Genomic DNA, 7,479 nt, shown 5'->3' with positions numbered 1-7,479 from the left:
GGATATGGAATGGTTCGGGCTGATGAATCCATCCGTTTATATCAATGCGCAATAATGATAAAGAAAAGGAAGAGAAAAGTTTACAAACAAATAAGATTCAGAAAAAGGTAGGTTAGGGAGGTTGAGCTGGGTATATGTAATGGCTATAATTCAATCCCTGTGTATGTTTCGAAGAATGATTCTATAATCCAATTCAATATAAGATACGAATGGTTTACGTTATGGAAGAAACATATGTATATGTGATATTAGATATTCACGAGTTATATATGGACTATCCATATATATTATTTCCCATCCCACTGAAGTTAGATGGATTCCAACGGAAGGACTTCCGTTTCATCTTTGGCTGTGGATTGAATGAATAAACAGATGAAGTTAAGGATATAGAAGAGAAAGAGCGAAGAATTGAAAGAGTGGTTCGGAACAAAGAAATGGAAGAACTAGAATCGTATGACTTTACAAAGACTCCATGGATAGGAACTAAAAACGAGATATTGAAGCAGTTATGATGATTCAGTAATATCATCACTTCAATTTGGAGTTCTTAGTTACTTCGACCCGATGGATCTTAGTGATGGAATAATAAGTCATAATTCAGTGATTGTATCATTAACCATTTCTTTATTTTGGTGCGAGGAGCTTACCATGAATCCACTGATTTCTGCCGCTTCCGTTATTGCTGCTGGATTGGCCGTAGGGCTTGCTTCAATTGGACCTGGAGTTGGTCAAGGTACTGCTGCGGGCCAAGCTGTAGAAGGTATTGCGAGACAACCAGAAGCAGAGGGTAAAATACGAGGTACTTTATTGCTTAGTCTGGCTTTTATGGAAGCTTTAACAATTTACGGACTGGTCGTGGCATTAGCGCTTTTATTTGCGAATCCTTTTGTTTAATCCTATAAATGTGAAAAATACGTACTTATTTTTTTCTTATTTGATTGCCGTGAACTTGCCGCTTGCTTCTTCGAATTATATCAACACTTTACTCCTACAACCACTTATTCGTTGAGACAATACCCCACCCCAGGGAAAAGGCTGATTTGAGGATGAGGAATTAGTAGATCCACTCGCTTTCTTCCTTTCCATCCTTAATGGAACCCTTTTTTTTTTTTCACTTTTAGGAAGCGTTGTAACAAACGAGGTATTTCGCAATTGGCATGAGACCCGGGACCTCATATTAATAAGTATTTTATTGGATTGGGAACTTCAATTGAAATAATAATAAAGAATAAATGAAATTTCAAAATGAAATGAATCTATTTTATAAATAAATTCATATTTATAAATAAGTAAATAAATAAAAAGAAATCAATCAAAAGTGGGGCGAAATTATACAATAAAGAAAACTCTGTTCAATTAATTTTGTTAGTCCTATCTATAAGAGGAGAGCATATGAAAAATGTAACCGATTCTTTCGTTTCCTTGGGTCACTGGTCATACGCCGGGAGTTTCGGGCTTAATACCGATATTTTAGCAACAAATCCAATAAATCTAAGTGTAGTGCTTGGTGTATTGATCTTTTTTGGAAAGGGAGTGTGTGCGAGTTGTGTATTTCAAGAATAGGCTGGATCCAACCAGCTGCACTTATTTACTTATTTATTTATAAATAGGAAAGTTATAACTAGGAAAGAAAGGTGCACGATCTCAACGAATTACTTCTGAATAAATTCAGAAATCATATGTAAGAACCATAGCATTTCGTGACTCATTGGTAAATCGACTTTGATTCTCTATCAACCAATAATGTGGGACCATTAACATGGTTAAAGCTAAACCGTTTGAAGTCCAGGCACAACATGGTACTCTTTCTACCACTACGTTAGTACGGATATGGTTTAAAAATGAATAGAATAGTTGGCAATTTATCTGATATAGAACACTCATATCAATAAAATGATTTGAACCATTTATTGAAAAATGAAAAAAAAAAACAAATGGGTGCCTCGCCCCCTTTTTGTATCCAACGCTAAATCGACGGCCTGTGTATAAAATAAGAAGAATTCTTTGGATTTGAAGAAAAAAAAAAATGAAAAATTCATAAAATAATAAATAAAAAAAAAAATAAACAACTTTGCTGACAATTACAGATTTTTTGTCTGGTCGGAAGAGTCCTCCGAATATTCTGTTCTGGTCTTGTATCAGTTTCGATATCGTGGAATACGAACAGAGAAGAGAGGGCAGGCTCATTACATTAAAAGATATGGGAATGCCCATTAAGTAACTGAGCGTGAGAGCCAAATGAATTGAAAGATTCATGTTTGGTTCGGGAAGAGATCATGGAAGTTTAGTTGTGAAATGAATGGGAAGATAATCTACTTTCATTAAGTGATTTATTAGATAATCGAAAACAGAGGATCTTGAGTACTATTCGAAATTCAGAAGAACTACGTGGAAGAGCCATTGAGCAGCTCGAAAAAGCCCGGGCTCGCTTACGGAAAGTGGAAATGGAAGCAGATGAGTTTAGAATGAATGGATACTCTGAGATAGAACGAGAAAAAGAGAATTTGATTAATGCTACTTATAATAATTTGGAACGATTAGAAAATTTCAAAAATGAAACCATTAGTTTTGAAGAACAACGAGCAATCAATCAGGTACGACAACGAGTGTTCCAGCAAGCCTTACAAGGAGCTCTAGGAACTCTGAATAGTTGTTTGAACAGTGAGTTACATTTACGCACCATCAGTGCTAATATTGGCATGCTCGGGGCCATGAAAGAAATAACTGATTAGCCCTTCCACTGTAGGCATTATTTTTTTTTCTCGCTTTGCTTCCGAAAAAGAATTAAGAGACACTAATGGTAACCCTTCGAGTCGACGAAATTAGTAATATTATCCGTGAACGTATTGAACAATATAATAGAGAAGTCACGATTGTGAATACCGGCACCGTACTTCAAGTAGGCGACGGTATTGCTCGTATTCATGGTCTTGATCAAGTAATGGCAGGGGAATTAGTAGAATTTGAAGAGGGTACCGTAGGCATTGCTCTGAATTTGGAATCAAATAATGTTGGTGTTGTATTAATGGGTGACGGTTTGATGATACAAGAGGGAAGTTCTGTAAAAGCAACAGGAAGAATTGCTCAGATACCAGTGAGCGAGGCTTATTTAGGTCGTGTTATAAATGCTCTGGCTAAACCTATTGATGGGAGAGGTGAAATTTCAGCTTCTGAATCTCGGTTAATTGAATCTCCCGCTCCGGGTATTATTTCGAGACGTTCCGTATATGAGCCTCTTCAAACGGGGCTTATTGCTATTGATTCGATGATCCCTATAGGACGCGGTCAGCGAGAATTAATTATTGGGGACAGACAGACCGGGAAAACAGCAGTAGCCACAGATACTATTCTCAATCAAAAAGGGCAAAATGTAATATGTGTTTATGTAGCTATTGGTCAAAAAGCATCTTCCGTGGCTCAGGTAGTGACTACTTTCCAAGAACGAGGGGCGATGGAATACACTATTGTGGTAGCCGAAACGGCGGATTCGCCTGCAACATTACAATACCTCGCGCCTTATACAGGAGCGGCTCTGGCTGAATATTTTATGTACCGTGAACGACATACTTTAATAATTTATGACGATCTCTCCAAACAAGCACAAGCTTATCGCCAAATGTCTCTTCTATTAAGAAGACCACCCGGTCGCGAAGCTTATCCAGGAGATGTTTTTTATTTGCATTCACGCCTTTTGGAAAGAGCCGCTAAATCAAGTTCTCGTTTAGGTGAAGGAAGTATGACCGCTTTACCCATAGTTGAGACTCAATCTGGGGACGTTTCGGCTTATATTCCTACTAATGTGATTTCCATTACAGATGGACAAATATTCTTATCTGCCGATCTATTCAATGCTGGAATCCGTCCTGCTATTAATGTGGGTATTTCGGTCTCCAGAGTAGGATCCGCAGCTCAAATTAAAGCCATGAAACAGGTAGCTGGTAAATCAAAATTGGAACTGGCTCAATTCGCAGAGTTAGAAGCCTTTGCACAATTCGCTTCTGATCTCGATAAAGCCACTCAGAATCAGTTGGCAAGAGGTCAACGATTACGCGAGTTGCTCAAACAATCTCAATCAGCCCCTCTCACGGTGGAAGAACAAATACTTACTATTTATACTGGGGCGAATGGGTATCTTGATCCGTTAGATATTGGACAGGTAAAGAAATTTCTCGTTCAGTTACGTACCCACTTAAAAACAAACAAACCTCAGTTCCAAGAAATCATATCTTCTACCAAGACATTCACCGAACAAGCAGAAGCCCTTTTGAAGGAAGCTATTCCGGAACAGATGGAACTGTTTATACTTCAGGAACAAACATAAAGAAATTGATCACTCTGAGTACAAGAGGAAAGGAATCGTTGAGAAGTGTTTCCGGTTCGAATCATTCAAAATATCTTTCTTGGCATAGCAATCTACAAAAATAGATGGAAATAAATTGCGTCCAATAGGATTTGAACCTATACCAAAGGTTTAGAAGACCTCTGTCCTATCCATTAGACAATGGGCGCTTTGCTTTTCATTCCGATTTTCTTCTTTCGCATTCTTGCTTTCCTATCGCCCGTTCCGATAAACGAATTGTATTGTATGTGAGAGATTTTAGGGAATAAAGAAAAGATGCATATCCAAATCAACGATGCACGTATAATAATAATAATAATTAATATGGAGCGGGTAGCGGGAATCGAACCCGCATCGTTAGCTTGGAAGGCTAGGGGTTATAGTCGACGTCGATTCATCATTTTTAACGTCTCTAATTCAAAACCGAACATGAAACTTTGGTTTCATTCGGCTCCTTTATGGAATATAGATGGATTCCCAGATCTAAGGCGTAAACGAAACTAAAAAAAAAAGAGAAAATATTTACGATACGATGTGTGGAAAAAGGGGAGTCATCGCAAATCCGAATTCAAAGAAAAAATTCGATCCATAACATCTATGTCAGTTTTTCTGTATGAATATGAATGCATACAAAACAACTCACTTTCTAGATGATCCCTCTAGAAGAGGGGATTTTAAAAAATACTTCTAGTTACTTCGTTCCCTATTTCTACTCGCGAGAATCCTGAGGAAAAGAATTTTCTTCCGCCGAGCTGAAACAATATGTCGACGACTCTAGTAAACCAAAGTCATCGTTTAATAGCTATTTGGCTTCAACCTCCTCCCCCCCAAAAAGTGGAAGATCTAGTTACGATTAGAAATAAACTTTTGTATCTTCATCCATAGATCCTTTACTCATACTCATTCAAAAGGAACGGTTGATCCAACTCAAAAAAAAAAAAATTATGTTTCGCGATTCCATAATCCAATTTGCTTATTCAAATTATAATTTACCTTTGGATACAAATCACGAGAATGTATATTCTTCCTCAAACGTGGCGTTGAGAGGTAAAGGATTAAACCCTTTTAAGAAATAAAGTTTTTGATCGGAATAGGAAAAAACCGAAAGAACCTTTAACTATTTCAGTTGTTAATAGAACGAATCACACTTTTACCACTAAACTATACCCGCTACAATATGATTATTGTATATGAATGTACCGTTTGTCCAACAAAACAAGGGAGTAAAACGTAATCAAGATAGTATCAGAATCATGAAAATTGGAGTGCTGATGTGTTCCAGGGGGAAGGCTTGATGAAATAGGAGAAGAGAATGGGGGCTCATTTAAATAACAAGTTATATCTTTTCTTTTGCTGGTGTGGAGTTATTACTGACAGTCCCGGCCTGAAAGATCCATTTAAGTCGGAACATAAGATTGAGTTAAGTTGCGCAAGAATCCATAGCTCCATTTTTTTTTTTCAACTTCTTCCTCGAGTCTTTCAAGCAAAGAAACGATTTTCTCAAAAAAATAAAAATAAAGAAGGAGAGTTTTAATTTGAGTCTTATCTTTTTTCGAAGCTATTCCTTTCTTCCCTATTCATTCACCTGTCCGATCTTCTGAATTGGGGTCAATTAGATCTAGTAAAAAATCATAGTATTCATTTTGTTTGTGTTTGTGGACTCAAATGTTCAAACAAAGCTTGTCCCTTGAAGAAATAAATGAGTTCTAATAGAAATAGAATATGTATGTTTTTTTATTCCAGTAGGGAAATCGAGAAAAGGAAAAAGAAAAAATAATAAGAAATGAAACTCCTATCATAGGAATGGAAATAGTCCTTCTTGCTCTTGTTGCTGCTTCAATAACAATTTGGTTTTCAAATCAGAAAAATAATTTGATCCATGATTCATTGGAACAAAAGAAGGAACGGCCTGGCTAGGTACTGTACTGGCCAGGCCGGGGGAATAAAAGAACCCTTCGGACGAAATCAAAGACGTACTCTTTCTATTGGAGATATCTGTTTCGAATCGTTATCCAAATTGAATTGCGGATAAAATTCGTATATATATAGTAAGTATAATATAGTAAGTATAAATAAATGTATAAAATAAATAAATAAAGATAATTCGTATATATATAGTAAGTATAATATAGTAAGTATAAATAAATGTATAAAATAAATAAATAAAGATAAAGAAAGACTTTGATCAATATTTACTTCAGGCGTCGCATATGAATTATCTTTTTGTAATTGGGAGAGATGGCTGAGTGGACTAAAGCGACGGATTGCTAATCCGTTGTACGAGCTGTTCGTACCGAGGGTTCGAATCCCTCTTTCTCCGTTCCCTCGGATCACTTGAGATTTATCTTTCGAATTCGAAAAAATATCAAGTCCTTTATCATAGTTAAATGTCTGGAATAGAGAAAAGCATAGGAAAATGCAGAAATCAAGCAAGGAAATAATGAAAAATCTCTGATTTTTTTATTCCTCACGTCCAGGATTACGTCCTGGATCATTAGATAGGAATCCGAAGATGAAGAGAGAAACAAAGAATATCACTACTGTGTAAACGAAGAGTTTGAGAGTAAGCATTGCACAATCTCCAAGATCATTTTTTTTTTGTTTTTTGCAAAGGAAATAAGGGAATAGATTCTCTATTTTTGTACCACATATCCTTGACACCAAGAAAAGAAATGAAAAAGTGGTTTCTAGAAAAGAAAGGAATTTGCAGGAATTCCTTTGTTACCAAAATTATCTTGTCATACCCCAATTAGGTATTATGGGGTACCATAATGGGGTCTTTGACCCCTGGAACTGGAAGGGCATAATGCGGAAATTAGGTGATCCAGATTCATCGCGGCTATCAAAAAGCAAAAGAATTTCAATCTTTGAATCGAGGGTTCATAATGTAAGACTTATCTGATCTTATCAATTGTTATGTTAGAGTTGAATTTATTTTATCGAATAAATCATGAATATGAATGTTTCTAGGACAGTATTAAAGATCTCATCGAAAACTTACAGCAGCTTGCCAAACAAGGGCTAAGAGAAAAAAGAGCACAGGTATGACTGGCATAAAATCTACGATTGGATTGAAAAAAGCATAAGCTTCGGGCAATTTGGCGAAGAAAAAGCTACTCGAATGAAGGGCAGAATTAAGA

The 7,479-nt window shown here is 36.4% G+C and overlaps 1 non-coding gene across 1 annotated transcript; it reads left to right on the top strand.

Moving 5' to 3' along the window:
- The first annotated feature begins 6,571 nt into the window (after nt 1–6,571).
- Nucleotides 6,572–6,659, top strand: TRNAS-GCU (transfer RNA serine (anticodon GCU)). Its single transcript has one exon. It is a non-coding gene; the product is annotated as a tRNA-Ser (tRNA).
- Nucleotides 6,660–7,479: the final 820 nt, after the last annotated feature.

This window comes from Tasmannia lanceolata, unplaced genomic scaffold, assembly GCF_043159265.1.
Source record: "Tasmannia lanceolata isolate RefF3 unplaced genomic scaffold, GAP_Taslan_0.1 ptg000853l, whole genome shotgun sequence".
Lineage (NCBI taxonomy): Eukaryota > Viridiplantae > Streptophyta > Magnoliopsida > Canellales > Winteraceae > Tasmannia > Tasmannia lanceolata.
The sequence above is the reverse complement of the archived record's forward strand: the minus strand, read 5'-3'. Positions and strand labels throughout refer to the sequence as shown.